The following is a 21,324-nucleotide window of genomic DNA, read 5'->3' on the forward strand; positions in this document are numbered from 1 at the left end:
GTGAAACTTTCCTTTATCAAGTTTTATATTTGGTACACCAGGTTTCTATATTCTGTTTTATGTAAATTTCATTGTCGTAGTATCCAAATTTTGTAATAATATGAAAATGATACGCTAAGTGATACGAAATTTAGTATACGTGGACTTAATTAATTAGTTTGCAAATGCTGTGATATATACAATGATTTGCAAATAGTTCTCGTAGTCACTGTATTCTCAGATTAATGACCAGTGGCACAGAGCGATTTAAATTATATTTCAGTTGAACCACGTGATTTTAATTTTTACTTAAATTTCATATCTTATATCGTAGATACATAGAATTATATCTAAAATTATGAAAGATTAAAAGTCAAGCGAATCACCTATGATCTACGATCTAATGATTAATAATCGAGGATTAATGTCTCTTTTAATTAGAAAATAGTAAGCTTCTAAGCTATTATTAGCGAAACGTTGAATTCTTAAAAATAGATATCTTCGACTGGAGAAAAATAACGCTACTACCGAATATCTGTCAGATTTGTGACACTTCGGTCTAGATCGCTCCATTTACACGTGAAAACTTCATTTGAATAATATAGCGAGGGGTATTTTTGTTTGAGCAATGAAAGTTCTATTTCTGCTGATTATTACGAGCCATCGTTGACCCACGAGGAAAGAAACGTATTTTCGAAATTGTTCGCGGAAGGTAAATTCGACGACGAAACCTGTACAAAAATTTGTTCGTTACGCAAATGTGGACGATGTGGCAGTGAACAAGTTAACTGAATTTTCTACACTTAAAAATCTCTATCGACGGTAGCGATAGAAATACCGAAAGACATTAGGTGGAAATTTGGAATATTTGTAATTACATACCGATAGATATTTAGTAAATTTTGGTGTTGAACATTTCTGATGATCAAACATGGATGAATTCGATGAAATTTACAGATATTTGATGGCGTATGTAATGATTTTTGTATTTTGTTCGACCGAAGTTCGTCAAGATTTCCAGAGAATTATTTTTCCGGATAACATTATCGTTTTTTAAGTCGATATTCATTCGGAATTCTATTTCAAACATGAATCATATAGCGAAGCTTAGCTGACTGTAAATTTCCTAGTTATTCTAAAAGCCGTGATTTCTTAAGTTATAGTTCTTTTCAATCGAGCCCATTAAAAAAAAAAAAGAATGAACTCTTTTTTACGCGTAACTTTCTCAAGAGTCTAATATTATGTAACGAGTACCAAAGAGTTTCCTTCGCCGTCGTTAAAACTTTATTTGTTCCTGTCACTTATACGAAGTCATTCGTTAAGCGTGGCCATAAATTGTCACGAATGCGTATGCGGTGTAAGAAAATCGTTAGCGCGTAGAAAGAATAATTTGCACTTAAGGAGACGTAAGAGTAAAAAGTACAGATAGCAGTTGAGAATTTAGATGAAATTGCCGGTAGGTTTGCACATCTGACCGTGCAACTTTTACGTGGAACAATTGTTGGAATGACGTACGCAAAGTAGGGAAGGGTAATTGTCCTGTGCATGCGGAACGCAAAGAAAGGGAGGACATTGTAAGCGCAAGGGGAAACGGATCGCCTGTGATCAGACGTATTTTACGATACCACGGACATTACATTTTCCCATAAATTTAGATAGCTGTTTCAAAAATTAAAGAGCGCAAGTTCTAGAATACAAATTTACTTGCTGTTCGATGTAAAATTCATGACCGTATATTTTCGTTTCTTTTTGCGTGAAACAGCCATAAAATCTTCTTTTTCCACATGAAAATTTCATCACACGATATCTCTTTAATTTAAACGTATGATTATTTAGATTTGTATAGCTACTTTTTAGATCTCTTGATAACATAGGCACGTTGTTAGTGTATGTACATGTCCTGCGTATAATTTTGTGTAAATTTGGGAGCAGAGATGCGTTGAATATTATCTTTTGGTTACCTCATTGCGGAACGTTCGGTACTCTTGTTCAATGGAATTATGTATTTTTGTCCTGCTATTAATTACTGATTAATTATATCGATATAATTTTAGCAATTGCAAACAGATAAACATGCTGACGAGCATGAACGTAGTTTTGCAAATTAATTCAATAATTTCTACGTCATAAATTGGAAACGGTAATTAGATTGGATATCTGTTATTATTTATTGAATCATTCAGTAAGTAATCGATCAAAACGCCGTTTATATGCATGCATGTTAAAATATCTGATAAACGTGATAAAAACTGCTTGATGGTATTAATAACTGTCGAGTAACTCCATTAACGGTCTCGAGGAAAATTAGCGCGTACGAAACATATTTTCCAAATAAATCTCTAATCGGAGATAGTTTCTTCGAAATATCATACATTTGGTCCATGTAACTTTTAAACGTTCGAATACTTTTATCCAAACATTAACCAGTTCGTTGTTCCAGATATATAACGATTATCTATCCAACAATTTTTGCAATTAATACAATATAGTTATACGCGTGTAATCGATCACGATCCGTCAGATTCGAACTTTAGAAAATCTACATTTCATACGCATTAACCCGATACCAAATCAATTGCAAAGATTCTACATATTAAAAAACAGTCTGTTTGTCGACCAAGAGTACTCAGCTTCTCGAGCGTTATGCATTTCCAACATCCTATCGCGCGAAGAATTATACCTCGTTAATTGCGATTCTCCGAATGAAAGAAAGAAAGATAGCGGAAACTTCCATATGTACTTCTACGCACGCACACATACACACAAACACACACAAACGTCCACGTAAAAAGAAAAAAAAAAACAGAAACGACCGATCGTTTTCCACGTTTTCCCTAAGAGGGCCACTCTCTCGTTCGTTTATCGCGGCGCGTTTCATTTTCACGCGTTGGTGATTCTCGACGACGCGACGCGACGTATCGTCTCCTCGACTCAATTACCAATTTACGGAGAGCGATCGCGGGCCACGATTCCGTATAATCATCGTGGCCATTGGAGCAGGGACGAGCACGAGGTGAAGCCAGGTGAAAGAGAAGACTAATCTGTTCGGTATCGAAGAGCCGTTAATTGTATCGCGAGGAGAAAACGATCTTTTAATCCGTGTTCGAACCCTGATCGCTGACGCTGAACGATTTCAAGGATCTGGCTGTCGCTAACTGCTGGCGTAATTCGAACGCCATCTTTGTCGTCGTCGACGTCGTCCTATTTACACGCACGCACAGGGCGCCAGTTTTCCCTTGATGGGTGCACGGACACGTTCGAGGTCGCAATTACGCCGCGAAACCCGGAACAACGATCGCCCAGTAAAGTGCAATCGAGAAGAGAATTAATGAACGCCGCGCACCGCTGACGTAGAGTACAATCAATTAGTAAAGTTCCAATTAACGTAGGTTTTAGGTCATCCCGATGGTTGCCGCGTGCACCGAATCGACTGATCGCGGCCTCGACTTCCGCACTCTCGCGACCATTAAGATCCCATCGCGTGAACAGCTTTCTCAATTTTATCGGACCAAGTCTGTCAAAGAATTCGTCCAGAATTTTCCTCTGGATTATTATTTGCTTTGTTTATTCTTTTCTTTTTTTTTTTCTTTTTCTTGCTAATCGATCCATTTGACGTTCTCGTCTCCTCAATCGGAAGATCTTCTGTGTTTGGTTTAGAGAGCGCAATTTCCTGTATTTGGTTCGATAGGTACGAATTTTCGGGGAGGTACTCGTATTTGTCTGTCACCAGTAGCTAATACGTCGTATCTAGTATCGTTTCATTTTTCAAAATATCGCGCATGCACTTCGTAAGAGACACACGACTCAAACTTTCAGGAAAAGCGAACAATTGTTTGGAAACATAGAAACCAATTACTTTCTAAACGCATAATATTGACGCGGGGAACAGACTCTACGAAGTGATGGACAAATATTATCTTCGTAATCTTTCATTCTTAGCCCTTGATATTCTAGTTGGACGATTTTTACGCTCTTCTAACGCGGAATTGAATTATTTTGAGTTGTAACAACTTTTGAAATACATTTGCACATGTTGAAATATTTGAAGTTCTTCGTGTTTTTTTTTTTTTTTTTTTTTTTTTTAATGATAGAACTTCGGTTTTCTTCTGTTTCGACGTCGTAGATAGGACATTTAAACTGAAAAAGGGTAGTTATATTTATTCGAAAAGATTTGGAGGCTCGACAGTAGGTTTCTAAATATTTTCTTGTTAATCGTCGAGAAGATTCGATGGAAATAATTATACTTAAAACTATAGGCATTGGTTCTATACATTTGGACTAATTAATGATTCGATTTAAGGATAGTGGAAAATAAGCGCGCAAGTATAGAAGCTCTGAGGAACAAACAACGACAGAAAGAATCTTAAAAGTCGTTTTAATCGAGTGAATAGGAAAGAAATAACTACGCAAATTTGAAATCTTTCTCTTCGCTTCGTTCCTAATTTGTTGTTTCTACTATTTGAAAGTGAGAAATTAAAACGAATTATTATAGTACAAAAATTATTTAGATTTACGTAAAACTAGGATGATTTTTTCTAGAGATAATCGTTTTCTTAAACCAAGTATATATAACCTCTACCAATTTGTTTAGCGTATTTAGAGGTTAATTAGAGAACTTTTTTCTTCGATTACGAATATTTTAGAAGTTAAATCGTTGAAATATCGACAAGGAAGCTTTTCAAGCTCTATAATTTATACTTCAAAAAATGTGCAATATAATTTGATAAATTATTCGAGCAATTTATCGAACGTTGTTAAAAATCTAGAAATTTTTACGAAACTCACCCGTCGTCGGTTATAGTTTTCCTTATTTTCCACGTACGTATCTCTATATTTCCCTTCAATAACTATGTTATCTACGTTTAATTTTCGTTTGTTTCGTCGAGGGGCATTTATTATTCTGAAAATCGAATATTTCTACTTGTATTTCCTATTACTCTTTTATTTAAACAATAATTTATTATGTTATTATCCGAGCATTTTTGACACGAACGTCCACGTTTTCGCCGAGACGCAACGCCACCCCTTTCAACCTCTTTGTCTTCGAGACTCGCGAAACGGAATAGAAGCGATATGCGGTACGAGAACGAATTCTAACCGCGAACCTCGCGAAGACCATTCGATTTTCGATCTCATCTTCGTCATCGTCGTGAAAACTGCACGTGCCTCGAATTCTATCGTACACCGGTCCCTCTATATGTATATACGATAATAGAAAATGAACGTAAGCGATATAAGTATTTCGCCTAGATACTTAGATCCTCTTGTTAATGTTTAGTTTAATAATCGTTCGCCAAAAATACTGAAAAGGTGAAAAAAAGAAAAGAAAAAAAAAAAAAGAAAAAAGAAAGAAAGAAGAAAGGAAACGCAACTCTGATCGATGCTGTATATTATAGGTTATATCATATCATAGATAGACTATGGATGTTTGTGCAAAACGATATTTTTATAAATACGACGAAAAAAAAAGGTAGGATCTATATAATGTTTCGTTTCGCTTATCGAATATCCTAACGAATATCTTACTTCGAATATTTCATATATTTCTGCGTATTACGTCTTATTTTACTTAAATTTTCTATAAACGCATAAATATCCGTATTCTATTATACTTGCGTATAAGTTATGTTGCATCTTGGGGAACGAATTCTCTAGATAGGCGACGAAGCACGTTGCTTTTATTATTATTACGTTTATTTTATTATTACTTTGTTTGATTATCCTTACATAGAAACCTTGAAGAAGGGTTGATTATTATTTTTGCGAATGGAAGTAAGAAATTTTTCGTTGTGGTTCTTTAAGATGCAAGACTGGACACTTAAAGAAGAGGGGAAAGCTTCGATTCGGCTCCTAAAGATCTTGGAATCCCTTAGCTCTTAGTTCGGCGAAGTAGCTCTCGAGTTTCTGTTTTGAAGTTCCTAAAGACTCGTTCTAACTCAATTGTATATAATATATAGGCGATAGATCGTACTTAATAGCGTAACTAAATGTAAACGTCCTATCGTTTGTAGATAGCGCGTAAGTGAACGTTCGAGATGTCCAAAATCCGACGCGGAGCCTGAAACGTTGCTGTTTAACATTTGTCTAGGCGCGTTTCGTTCTTCTTCGTTTTATCTTACTTTAACTCTTCCCCTCGCACATGGCCTTCATCGATGATATTATAAACGTATAATTTTTGACAAATATTCTCACACCTAGCCAATACCTTTGCACCTACATAACGAGTCCTGTCCGTCGATGTACTTAAGATCATCGATATTAAATTTCGAATCTATCGATGTTTATTTTTGATATTAAAGTTCCCTTGCTTTCGTCATAATATCGATTAATTGGATTTTAATATTGACGATTGAAAGTTCGTCTTTATAGGATCGAATTGGTTTTTGTGTGATTCACTTTTTTCTACCATTTTTATTGCGTTTTAGTTAAAGGAATTTGACTAAAACTACTGACGATTTATTCCTGACGTTTGAACATTTTATCAGAATAATGGCGAACGATCTTTTAACTTTTTTTAAATACTTCTTAACAGCCAACGATCCTCGAAATGGCGAAAATATAAACAATCGAAAAGTTAGAAGATCTATTTGCCAAATTAATCGCTATCGAATCGAACATGTTAAAACATTTTATAGATCTGCAAAGAACCTGTGTTTAAAAATTGATCGTGTACTATTCTCTTGATGTATTTAATATCAAACAACCCTTCGAACGGTGATGAGAACATAAATCACGAAGAAAATGTAACATCTCCCAAGTTGATCATTTCTTGGCTCAATGTATGGAAAGGCGAAGAGTAGATCTTCGACGACGGCTTATTCATAATTTTTCAAACTCTCGTTCCACGATCTTTTCTGTAAAATAAAAAGATGTGCGAGGGGGGACACGAACCCTTTCCGTCCACGAACGTTGTGACACATTATTAAGTTAAGTTTACCTCGCGTAACACTGATCAGTACGTTTGGCGAAGATTCTTCACTTGTACTTTCGTAGCGTTTTCTAGCGTAGAAATTGTATTAGGATCGATTTGTAAATAGAAGGTAACGCCGTAGCATATCTCGCCCGTATCTCTTGCCAGGGGGTGTCACGTTGGAATACACACATACACATATCCGATTAGATTTAATTCCTAATTAGAGTTCCTGTTGAAGGCAGCTTACCGTTTGTTAACGGGGTGGACTCTCTATTCTCTATATTCTTCCCTTTTTTTTCTTTTTTTTTTTTGCGAACGCGCGTTAAAACGATCGTAGCCAGCGGAAATCGACTTTGCTGGACGCTTACCAATCGAATCTCGTCCGGTTCGTTTCGTTTCGACTGGTCGGTGATCGTCCTTTTCAATGGATTAACCATTTCAACAGTCGATCTGATAAGGGAGAAGTTACGAATTCTCTTGAAAAACCGTTGAAAAAATTGTTTCGTTGGTGTTTGTTAGAAATATGATTATCGAGAGAGTTTGCCGATTTGCTGATTTCTATATATTAGTAATGTAATTGCGGAGAATGTTACGCGTTAGAGAATTATCGAGAGAAATCGGTGGTTATTATCTTTACTAGATTTATCAGGTATATAATACGTATATCGGATGTAAAATCGGATATTTAATGGAAAAATTAATCGAGAGAAGAATCGGTTTAATTGCCGTGCCGCTTTTAGTCGTATATTAAACAGGCAATCGACGAACGTGCAAAGATGAGAATATCGGAGGGTCGTGTAGGCGACCACCGTAATTCTATCATTTCTCGTGCTGATTTCCCTTAATTATCATTTAGCGGATGGTATTGACAGTATTAAAAGAGTTACAAAGAGTTTTAGATATCCGTGTCGTGGTTGTTCCGACAAGATACATACGAGAAACACAAATTACATTGAACATACGGAAAACGGAAAACACATAATATATACATATATATATATATACATATAAGAAATATATAAAATACACACATACTTATTATACACGATATAATAGTACGCGTATACTAAACGAAGGAAAGCTATAATAATACAATATATATATATATATATTTATAGACGTATGTACACGGATTAACTACGAAAGATACAACACGAGGACGCGTAATTGGCAAGCACTTTTTACGAAGTACAAGACGTTAATAGGATTTTATTAGTACCGACCGGATGTGACGCGCGTGTTCCAGTGTGTGGGTGGGCCAGGATACGTGGATACGACGTGTATGAAGTGCGTGTGTGTCCGTATGTGCGTAGGTGTGTGCGTGGAAAATAACGTAACGAAGAAAACGTCGAAAAAAAAGAGAAAAGAGAGGATTTTTGCGCGGAACGATCCTGCGTGTATACTTGATGAGAAAGATTGATTTAATTATAGGGTTAGGGGAGAGACAGGAGTGAGAACAAGGGCGTTGCATGTACGATAATAATTATTTAGGTACCTATTCTAGACGTGTATACGTATATATCTATATATCAATATACACATAAATATACGTATGTATGTGTGTGTGTGTATATATATGAATATATATACGTACAATACACAGGCATACATGCGAAACCTATAAAACGATTAACGCGATTAATTAATGTTTTTTTCCGGACTAAAGTTCCTTGGGGGTAACGCGTTTGGTACGTGTCTCGAACCGAAGCCACCCCGATGTGATGACGGTGCTTTGTTTCTCTTTTAATTAGAACTATATTATTGATTTTTCATCATCCTTAAGCGGTATAGTTATGTTACTTAGAATTTATTTTGTTATTTTAACAATATTATTATTATTATATTATTATTACTATTAATTATTATTATTATTATTACTATTATTATTATTATTATTAGTTATTATTATTAGTTATTATTATTATTATTATTATTAGTTATTATTATTAGTTATTATTATTATTAGTTATTATTATTATTATTATTATTATTATTATTATTATTATTATTATTATTATTATTATTATTATTATTATTATTATTATTATTATTATTATTATTATTATTATTATTATTATTATTATTATTATTATTATTATTATTTACGATATACTATTACGTTTACTTATACATACGTTATTAAAATATACGAATGCCTATTTTCAAACACGACATATCTTTGTTCGTTGTGTACATTTAAATCGTCATTTATTTTCTCTTATTTCGAACCTTGCCATTCCTCTTTCCTACCGTTCCTTGTCGTTTCTAGAATTAATTACACGTTAATTAATTTAGTACGGATCAATTTAATAATAACTATAGATTTATTCGAATGTTCGTTTCTGTTAACGCCGCGATTCTCGTCTGATCGTCGAAGTCAAGCTGCGTTGGGCACAATTAAACAGTAGTTAATGTCTCATATTTTTAATAGGCTGGCTTAGAAAACTACGCGTGGTGCTAACGTCGATCATTCGAAGCTTAATTTAGACCGGTATATCTTGGTTAGATAAAAATCGTACGTCGATATTATACTGCTGGTTAACCTAATACTAGGAATGATTAATTATATTCGAATCTTAAAATGTTATGCAAAATATAGAAGCTGTTAGTTTTGCATTCAGCCACGCAGTGCTATTAATCGAAGAGCAGATTGAAAAAAATGCATCGTTTGCATCGTTCTATTATAATTTCATTCGTGTTTGGTTCTTCCCTCTATTTTGCGCGTAATATCCCTAAGTTTAAAAATAAAATTAGTTGAAACTGCTTTCTGTTTAATTATAAAACATTAGCGTATTTTTAAAAGTAGTACAATAACGAAGAAATCAGAGATGCGTTTCAAGGTATTTATTTGTCGAGCGTCTTACTTAGAAAGAGACGATGAGAAAGAATCTATTTCTGTCAGATTGGTAAGGTAGGCTGCTTCCGTTTAAAAAAGAAAATCTTGAACACAGTTAAACGCCTTATTACGTTTAAACTTATCCAATTTCAGTTTATTACTATCTTTTATTTGCGATCGAAACAATATATGACTTGTCTTTACGCTCCATCGTCTATAAATCGTTCGTGTGAATAGTACATCAACTATAACCGGATAGTTGATCGTTCGGATTAGTTCTGCGTATCGTTCCGATAAATCTTGTTTAACACAAGTATTACAATTCGTTTGACGGACGTAATAGCGTAGTTGGCGATTGATACATCGCGTGAGATATCGCGGGAATCAATACGATGAACAGAAGAAGCAAAAAGGAATAAGCTGCAGAACTGAAAAAAGCAATAAATCGTCACGAAACAAACATTAGAAAAGTCGAATGGATACTTTCCAAACGACAAACTCACATTTGAAAGATATTCGTGAAGCTATTTGAACACTTATTATAGAAAATTTGTAGAACAATATCGTATCTGTCGTATGAAACTTTTTGAAATTTCATTATTTTCTATATTTGTCTGGAAATACGCAGTTAGAAAAAAAAGAACGATATACAGTATGATTAACGAATGTCTCAAACGTATAATTAACGATAAAAATGGTCTCACAAATATATATTTTCTGAACCGTTTGAAATTTCGATAAGAGTTTATTTCCACTTACACGATTTAATGAAAAATTACGTCAACAAGAAAAAAACAGAATAGTTTAAAAGGTAGTTGCAACTTGTTTCTTACAAATTTCTAACGAATAGATCGCGGGTTTTTACGCACTTATGTAAAAAGCAGAGAATTCGCACGACGTGCAAAGATATATAGAATATCCAAACAAGAGTATTTCTTGTATCTGAATTTCTGTATCTGAATTCTACTTATTTAATCATGCTCATAAACACATAAATTCGCATAAAAATTTGCAATTTAATAACGAATAACCGGAATAATCGACCGTACAGACACTCCCCGATACTCGCATCTTATCAGAATTTACAATTTCAAAATGTTTCGTGTAATACACGTAATATATTCACAAAAAGTTTCTATAAGTGTTTAAATATTTTCCTGAACCACTGCACACGTACCGCGCTGTATTATACTAAGGTTTAAAGGCCACTCGAGATCATAAATTTCTAAACGAAAGAAATTTTTTCATTTTCATTTATCGATGAAGAAGACAAAAATAGAGAAAAGGATGAAACGAAAACTATTTATTCGAATTGGAGGATCATTACGATGTCATTCGTACTGAACTACTGTACTTTTTGCGTTTAGATCGCTCGTTCCATCTACTCGATGAATTCTTAATTAGCAAACTGGTGCGTAGCTTGACAGGTCAAATTGCAGATACGACGAACGATGGACTTCTTTTTACCTCATCAATGAATCCACGTACATTTTCCTTTTGGTAATGGAAACTATCTGCTCAATTACGATCTCCTTTCTTCCCCTCTTTTTAGAGTCGATAATAACGTTCTTTGAAATCGTTTCGTCGTTTGTTCAGTGGTAAATGTTTGAAGGCGTAAATAAATGAGATTGGCAAGCGATACGACAATATTCCAAATTTTGTATCTGTATTTTAAGTATATTTGACTATATTTAACTATTTCTTTCCGACTACAATTCTTGATTATATATTTGTGTGATTTGTGCGACGATTTGGAAAGAACAATTAACTTAACTTATTTATTTATTAACTTATTAATGCAAGGAGCATAGTCTGTATTAATTTTAAGTTACTTCGAAGTTAAATTAAGTTTCAATTGAAGAAAATTACATTTATCTCAAGCTAATTCGTGGTAATTTCAAGTATTAGTACGTAACAATTCTGGAATCGAAAAAGCTCGTCGTCGACTTTCTCTTTCGGAAAAGTTCAATTTCAACAACTTTTACTCTCCAAAATAAATATTCATAAAAAAAAATAGCCTCATCTACGACAAATTAAGCTGCGTGTATAATTTTTTGACTTAATTGAATTCTTTATGCGTGTTACGTCAGTTTCCGCAAAGAAGAAACAAGAAACAGAGAAGAAATAAAATATTAAATCACGCACAGTCATTTTCCTTTCAGTATTACGACACCACTATCGTCATTAATTATTAATTTTCCGACAGACGCACAGCCTAGTACTGTGAGAGAATTTGATTTTTATTTGCAACGAAGTCGAGCAACGTTCGACGTATTACAGATTTTCAGCGTATTCTAGATACACAACTCGAGAACAACACTATTCGCATTTAACACTAGAACTATCGATCTTTAACAAATATTTAAACACGTTCAACATGACTGATCTTTGTCTCGATGAAAGTAAACGTTAATATTATAAAAAATGTCTTGGTTTTAGTAATTGGAAAATCCGAAAATTTGTTATCTACCATTTTCACCGATTTAATAGATCCAGTGTTAAGTTGGCTCGTGGAAAATTTGTGAATATATTACAAAGATGTGGTTGACTGCCACTGACACGCATTGCCGATTACTCGTCTCGCGAATGGCGCATATAGAAATATTGCGGATATGGCGAATTATTTTTTTCCACTAGCGACCGCGAATTTTTATGTTGAACTTCGCGACACTCGCTTTCCACGACTTTCATGTTTCCTCCGCCATATCGGTAACCCAGGGCCCGATAAATGTTATCCGGCGCGATTCTACGCTCGTTCAATTTCTTAGCTCTGCATCAAATAGGATATTATTAGCCGTTTTAGGATCGAATTTTTCCTAGTTCGTCAGGAAAATGATCTTTTACTAATTATTCGTAGGAACGCATATTTGGAAAATTATTCTAAACTTGTATATTATTAATTCTCTGCATAAACTTTTTTTTAATCTGAGAGAAAAATTGTTTTACGAAGTGTGAAAGAAAGATGAAAACAAGACTTGTAGTGTACAGGATAAAACAAATTTTTATCTCTCATTGATTTAAGATCAACTGTTTTATGGTTACGATATTATTATATCGTTAATTGAGAAAGGAAATCCGCAAGGCATCGTTGAATTTTAATATTTCTGCATCGGATATTTCTAATTTTGTTATCTCGTTTGCAAGTGAAGTAATTTTAAATTGACGTTCCTTTCACGGATATTAGCAGTTCTTTAAGAGGAAAATAAAATTTTATTGTGTAGTAAATATAGAAATCGTGAATAATGAATATCAATTTAACTATCGAAGGAAAATACAAACGAGTATCTTCAGTTGGTCAGAAGGTCTGGAATAATCTCAATTTAAATCAATTCAAAATAGCATAAAATTTTCTGTTTCCTGTAGTGTCACAAAAATAGTTTGAAAACTCACGCTGCAGTGTGTAACTATCATAAGGACACATCAATCATGTGAAATTTATTCATTTTACTACAATACGAAAAAGAAAAATACGCGTTTACTACGTACACGTTATACACGTTTTCTCGAAGAAACCTCTACTTTTAACAAGCATCATAAACTGTCAATGTTCCATAGGATACCAATTCATAAATTAATTTCTCATCTTATAGAATTTCTTAACTAATAAAAAATTACTTCAACGACTTAGTTATTCCCATAATATCGTATAACTCGATATAGTTTACTAACGTAAAAGCCAGTGACTCAAGCTACTTATTAATAATTGACCTTTCCAAAAAATCAATTTTCGAGAAGGCGATCAGAGAATATACTTTTAAACGTTCCATGTCGACGACATCGTAGGAAAAAATTCCACCATTAGCTTCTGTTTCTCGAACGACCATCAAATATCGAATCTCAAAATCACAGCTCCATTTCGAGAAGCAACGATCCTTTTGAAAAAACAAAAAGACGCGCGAAGAATGATTTTCTCGTGCTCGTCTGCGAAATGCACGAGTGTTTGTCGATCGGTTTGGAACTCCGGGAAACTCGGACGTTTTTCTTTTCTCGCTTTTCTCGGACTCGATTAATCGTCGAACGCGGCGTAACGTGACTAGAGGCAGAAAGAGAGACGGAATAAAAGGAAAGAGGGAGAAAGAGGAAGGAAAAAAGAAAACACTTTGACGATTGCCGGCGCACTCGACCGACTGTAACATAAAGTAGGCTTTAATGATTAACGGGAAAAACGAGTGGAAGAAGAAAAAAAAAAGACACATGCGATCATACGTATACACGCGTCTGTAGAAGACGCGCGTGCAAGCGCAAGTGTACACGTTCGTACGTGTACGTGTACACGCGCATACACACACACACACACACACACACAACAAACATACACGCGCGCGCGCGCGAATAACACGTACACGAGGAGACAGGCAGGAAATAAGTGGCATAAGCATACTTACGTATAGTACATTATTGCAAACGCATAAGCGAAGCATATAGAGTTACGATTACACACGTAGAGGCGTGTTTAGAGGATACACCGAGGCCATTGGAAAATTCGTGCACGCGTGCACAAGGCCACGCGTTTCGCGGGATCGCGATCGCGATCGTTTTGTGTGACCGAAATGACGATGCACGATATTTTTACGATGTAAGCTATGGTGAGCTTTGGAATACATCGTTTTGTTGTCTTTTGAGATTTCAGTGCGTTGTGAAATGTTAATAAAAATGAGTTTATAAGACGAAGAGTGGGGTTGACGATTTTTATGCGAATAAATTCGTAAATGTTTGTCGATATATGGGAATTTTAAAATGGTTTATCAATTTGATCGTACTGATTTTCGTGGTTCTATTTTGGATAATTAATGCAGTGGCTGTTGACGAGTTGATAATTGGACGAGTTGGTGATTTGGCATTGCTACGTTCTTCGGTTCATTTGAATCGGCAAGAAATTACTACGAAAGAAACATTTTTAACTTGTAATTTTTCCTTGAAACGCTAATAGTCTTTTTTCTTTCTTTTTTTTTTTTTTTTTGTTACTGTTGAAACAAACGAGAAGGAAACTGGAACATAAAAGTCCGAAGATCGTAGAAGGGATAAATTACCATCTTTTTGAAATGTATAGATATTTCGTGAGAGTAATAACTCGATTTTCGAATGACGTACTTTATTTCGTGTTATACTTCTTTTGCAAAAAATCTGGCAAAGTGAAGGGAAGATTGGGAACGAAAATCTCATTTAAAACGTGTTCGCTGTAAAGTGTAATGTTTACCTGTAACATATCGCTGGCCACTGTGTTGAGTTAAAATAGAACCATAATCATTTTTCAATCATTCGATTATCGATGGAAATAATTTTAATCTGAACAGCTGAATCTTGGTAACTAAATGTAATATTTGAAACTTTTATGATTCGAATTCTTATGGCTAATATTATTTCAACTTCTCTATTTCAAATGATATTTTCTTACAATAACTTTTCGATATTTCGTCGGAGATAATTCACCAATAACCAGAGATTAAGTTCACTTATTTATTTAATTATTGGATTGCCTTTGATTAGTTTTCTTCAATTACTGGAATTCTCTCGCACAATCGAAGTAAAATATTCTCAGGGGACTGTTACAAGTTACAAGCTACAACCTACCAACGCGAATAAACTCTTTTGCATAGCAAGAAAAGTTTCACGATAAAACAAATAAAACGATAGAAATAAAAAGAAGTTACGAGTCATCTAATTATCCTATTAGACAAACGATTACAAAAACAAAATGGTAACTTGTAAATTCTCCAATATCGCTAATTATTAAATCATTACGCAAGAGTGGCCAGAAAATATAAAAAGCTATTATTTAAAAGAAAATACTTGAACCAAAAATAGATAGAGTTCTCCGTTATAGTATCCCCGGATTAAACCAAATTAAACCAAGCGAGCGATCACTCTTTCCTAGAAAACCAGTGAAACTTCGATTGAATTCAGCGAATTTTATCATCGTGTCAAATCTCGCTGGTGTTAGCCACCATAGTTACCAAGGTTCGGTATTTTTGCGCGCAACGAAAGGAAATTAATGTCCCGCGATAAAGGTTGCGCCGCGTCATTCGTTCGTACAGCCGATTTTCATCGACAACCGGTGTTCGATAATAAAAATTCATTTTCAGATTATTCGGCCATCATTTGTTGCGTTTGTCCGGTAATTAAATCGGCTGCACGTTACGTCGTTTCATTTTGCACGAGACTCACCTGGTCGTTTATCGTCGATCACAATCGCGCGTGTCAGGAATCGAGAAGCGGTTTTCAGGAACGATTTCGATCGCGCGAACCGAGACGATTTCGCTTTGCCGTTCTGCGACGTACTCGCCGACGGCGAGTCGCGCGTTTACACGGAGCCGATATTGAAATTCGTGTAAACCGATTGTTCCCATATCAGTTATGGTTCGTATGAAAAACGCGTCCACGGCGATGACCGCTCGAGAATAAACCGATCGAACTGATTTTCCTCGCGAAAACCCGTTCCCATCCGTGACACTTTGCCGCGAAAAACGATCCACCTCTTCAGACCTTCGATCGTCCGCCTAACGATGAAAAGTCGTTTCCCTGCCAACGAAAAAAGATCCTCCTGGTCGATAGTTGAACGAAATCTCAAAGAGGCTTGTCTTTTTCCCTGCTTTATTTTTACATCGTGCTTGCGTTGCGGGTTTTTCTAAATGAAAGTTGTCGAGGATTTTATAACAGATGAAGGGAGAATATTTCGTTGGGAATTGAAAATAAAGGAAAGAGTACTTTCCTTTCGATTTTTTGTTTCTTTTTTTTTAGAAGATGCTGGTTCTGAAGGAAACGGAGGAGATTTATTGCGAAGGTATAAGGTAATTGAAAAGGGTGCTATATATGTGTAATGTTTTTTATTTTTCGTGAAGACATTAGCAATATTTTTGAAGCGTAGGGTGCTCGTTTTAGCAAGTACATATATAGATTTACGTAGCTGTAAAAGTCAAAGTTAGTTCTCATTTAGATACTATTTTTTATTAGAAACACTCGTACAACCTTCTAAATATATCTCGTCACTTCGTCATCCGGTATACTACACTTATACACAACGTATCCTTTCACACAGTCTCGCTTTCATACTCCGAAGAAGCAAAAAAAGACAAAGAATCGTTCGAACTTTATCCAAATCCTGCAAAAATAGAATACAAAATCTCTCAACCACGCGATCGTTTAATACCAAAAAAAGAAACGAAAGAAGAAGCAATCTCCTCGGATATTTCGTTTCAACGGCCAATTAAAAAATTCTCCAACTATCAAAACGCTGCAGAGATGCAACGCGAGGGCTAAACGTCGCTGTTTCTCAACGACGGGACGGGCCCTCGAACGAGCCAGAGCTCGCGTTTCGAGAGGCGACTTTCTCGTGATCGATGCGACTCCTCCTTTTGTTTTCCTTGGTAGCAGCGCGATTCCCTTTCTGGCGTCCCGTTCTCGACGAGTTAAGGGCGGTCACGCTCGTGTTGGCGCCCCGATTCCGCGTCTCCTTTTGTACGTTTCGAGTGGCGCCGCATTGTTCGAGGCGAGTACGTGTACGCAGAACGGTGCCGAACGAAACCAGGTCAGGGGCTGAGGGCTTGCACGCTTAACGCGTGAAATTGAAATTATCGAGCAATCTCGACGGCCGGATGATATATGCTCGCACCCGAGAGGACAGCTCGCCTCCAATCGTTTCATCGATTGTCGCGACTGCGTCGCAACTTCTTGTTTCCGCGTCGCGGCTCGTAATTTCGTTGCGAATTTGACTGCTGGCTCGAACATCGGATGGCTAACATCCTTTTCCTCTGAATTGTTTCGAGATTTGGTCTCTTGGTCAGAACTGGTTCTATGGACTACTTATCGGTGGTTGGATTATTTTTTTTTTTTTTATATCGCTTTTATTTCTTTTGATTTAACTCTGCTATGTTCGTCGAGTCGTTTTCAATTTTTACGCGTTTTTCTATTACAGTTAAAGGAATTTTTTTAAGTTTAGGGAAAATATCGACTGCTCGTACGTTGTTATTAGCAACGATGAGAACGACTGGATACACTGCGGAGAGATTAGATCTTGTTATGGAAAATGGTCTTTTAAAAGGGAAGAAGCTTTCGAAATTTCTCATTTAGAGATTCTTTAGTCTTTCTTCTGTCTTCTTTGATCTCTTTTCTTTCACTGTTCATAAATATAACTATGAATGCAGTTTTGCGATTGGACCAGTTGTAGTAGATTTTTCGATCGATAAATAATCGCTGTGGTTTCTACTGCCAACTTAAATAACGTATGGATTAAATAATTTGCGTTTATTTTTGATGAAAAGAATCATGTACCTATCTCTTTACAAAAGACTTCATAAACGTAATTAATGGCTAACGCTTTTTGAGGAATATAATTAATCACTTTCATGCGCATCGATTATACGAATTGAAATGTTAATAACGATGGGACGCGGTGTAATTTATCAAGCGAAATATCATTATACATTCCATAATAAATATCATCGCTTCTACCAACGTATTTTATTACACGTTAATTAATGCTATCTTCTAAATTGAATTGGAAAGCTACTACAAGAACTAGTTGCTAGAACCGGAAACGTCTTGGCAACGTTTCAAAATTCTGCCGCACAGCGGTTCGTTATTCATTAATTACAAAATTGAAAACCATCATCCCAATACTAATTTTGATCAATTTTGTAAACAACGCGTCATAGGTTCGTATTAAAGTAACCTCATTTGATTTACATTTAATTTCCATATGCCTTCGTTTAATGACATACCGTAGAAACATTCAACATTTACCGTGAAAACATACCTTTATCTCGAATTCAGTTTCGCGAAAACTAATCGAGAATTACAAATCAATTTAACCATCGATGCAAGTCATTGAAATTCTATTTCTCCATTCTTCTTACGTTTCAATGCTCTTTTCTGTTATTCCTTCGACGTTAACGTATTAAACAGTTTTTCCTATATCAGATCCAAGGGCAGAGGACATTTTCCTAATAAATTAAACACGAAAACCGCAAGACAACATACCAAATATCACATTAAGAAATTATACAATTTGAATTTGAATTCTTCGAAATTTTATAACTTTTAATTCGTTTTTCGTGTCGTAATATTTGATTCGAAATTTTTCCAACGAACGTTTCAAATGTCGATTATATTGAAATATTTCTGTCCAATTTTCCCAACTCCATATTTATATCCTTCTAATTCAGCCACCACTTGCCGTTACGAGCCTAAGCTCTCACGAGTATCTCAGGCTTACGCCTGAAATTTAGCACACTACCCCCCAGCCCGTAGCTATCAGAGAGTGACAAGCGAAATAAATTGCATCATCCTCTATTAATCGGTTCGCTACGTTAAGATACTGAACACGCATACTCTTGATTTTTTTAATTATCCAGCATTTTATACTCTCGGTTTTTTTACATTCGCATAGATTGATTTTACTGTAACAATTCAGTGGAATAGGTTCAAACGATTCAGCCACCGATAACTGCTCTTGAATCAATTCTCGTTTCAGACCCCTTAAATTATTCTTTGTCAATACTAATTACAGGAGAATTCCATTTATTGGAAAGAAATTTTTGTTACATGAATTCCTATTGTTTAAATAAAATTGTTTAAATTATAGATAACGCAGAGAATCAAAGTATCGCTATTACGTGTATTATTTAGCATCCAACGATTAGAAACAAATGGAATTTTACTATACTGTTACTTTTTACACATGACGATAACTATTCTTTAGTGCATTAATTTATTACGAAATCCAACTAATATGAGAAAATCAGTTGAAACGCTGAATATTTTAAACAACGAAGTACTCGGTTTGTTGGGTACTGAAGTTAGTCCAGTGCATGTTTGCTCTAAATACCTCATATATTTATTAATTTAAGTATACACAGTACTCTTGATCTTTTACTTTCCAAATATTCAGAGTAATTGAATTTTTCTGCAAACATAGCAAAGACTATATTTCGTTGATCCTTTATATGAAAAATAGCCAGGATAAAATTAGCTGGTCGCTATAGTTCTATTATTTCTTTCGCCAGTTCTCGAAACATCAGTCACGCAACTTCCTTAATCCTATTAGGTTGCTACATAAATTCTCTGTCCATATCTTCGCTTATATAAATAACCTATTGGTGTTATAACAAACATAACGATGTTGTAATATCGCTGTATGTATAAGTCGATTAAAAACCACGCTGCTAGAACATACAGAAGATAGGAATAAAATGTTTTCACTATCACTCGCTTAACTACAAAATCGACAGATTTCCGTTCTCTCAAGCACGACGAAACGATAATTTTGAGATCGCAAAAAAACACGACGAATCTTTCTTTTTAATTATAAATTCGAAGATTTTTGCAAGAGATACGTAACGCAATGTCCACATGGATCCGCATAGGCAAATATTAGAAACTGGTTTTCTAGAAGACGTGTTCTGGCGGTCAAAATTTATGCAGCAATCTAACACGATTCCTTCGATCGAGTCGATCAGATTTTCGGGTGTGAAGCAAACTGGCATCCACATTGGTGAAGTAACTGTGTTCCTAGAGTTAAGCGTGGAGACAGCCGACGTCTCTGGATCTCTGCCCCTGACACTGGCAGATTAATAATCGCTGTTAAAACGGGGAGAGAAGCGCGCGAGACAGAACAATAGTAGACTAGGGGCTAAGTTTAACGTAACTAAGTTTCGAGGAAAGGAAAATATTTAAAAGAAAAAGAAAAAAAAATGAAAAAAACGTACGATACACGCTGCTCGAACTGAGATCAATCGCTGTAAGACAGAAGGGAGAGCGTTCATTCGTCGCGACAGCAAGTTGTTTGCTCTTTCGAAGAGGAGATCGACAGATCCAACGACTAATCTGGTTTATCGAGACAAGGACGATAAATTTCGACTGCAACACTCTTGATGTGTTTTAGACTTTAACGAGAGACTGATTAAGAGAAAGGGAGAAACGGTGTATCAGAGTTGAACGCGAAGAAATTTATCGCCGTTTTCTCGATGCCCGCGTTCGCCTCGCTATGCTGTTGATCGTTGATATTGAAACACTTATGGTGCTCGGAGAAATTGCTTGAGACACGATGAATCATCGATTGGGAGTGTTCTTGTGATTTTCCGATGCGTTCTCTCGTAACTAATTCGTTTTGTTTAAAGAGCAAACCGTTTTATTTTTTCCGAACTTTAAAATTCGATAGAATTACAATTTTAGAAGGAAGGTTTCGATAGAATAAAAATTTTAGAAAGGAGCTTTCAATGGAATAAAAACTTTATGACGAAAGTTCCGAGAGAATGGAATCTTCAGAAGGGAGATTTCGAGGGAACGAAAATTTTAGAAAGAATATTCCGTCAGGATTAATATTTTCGAAAGAAAGTTCCAACGAATCTAAATTTTCAAAAAGGATATTCCAGCGAAATAATCATTTGTTGAAATTTGCGATAGAATAAAATTCTACCTCTGGTTATCTTTGCTTTAGAAACACGTCAAAGTATGTTTTTCTTTCTTTCTTTCTTTCTTTATTTTTTTTTTTTTTTTAATATTTTGTGTTTGATGGATATCGGAAACCTTTCGTAATACACAGAAATCTGCAGATGAAAATCTATCGCGGAATCTGTCGATGGAATTTTTTGTTACTTGG

The 21,324-nt window shown here is 35.3% G+C and overlaps 1 protein-coding gene and 1 long non-coding RNA gene across 3 annotated transcripts in view; both read left to right on the top strand.

The window, feature by feature from the left end:
- Positions 1-21,324, top strand: part of LOC126867474 (zinc finger protein 628-like) — a 120,285-nt gene that overhangs the window by 54,361 nt on the left and 44,600 nt on the right. The gene's annotated exons all lie outside the window — the stretch shown is intronic.
- Positions 34-14,395, top strand: LOC126867499 (uncharacterized). The gene is made up of 2 exons (XR_007690321.1): positions 34-12,551; positions 12,586-14,395. It is a non-coding gene; the product is annotated as an uncharacterized LOC126867499 (long non-coding RNA).

Source organism: Bombus huntii, chromosome 7, assembly GCF_024542735.1.
Source record: "Bombus huntii isolate Logan2020A chromosome 7, iyBomHunt1.1, whole genome shotgun sequence".
Lineage (NCBI taxonomy): Eukaryota > Metazoa > Arthropoda > Insecta > Hymenoptera > Apidae > Bombus > Bombus huntii.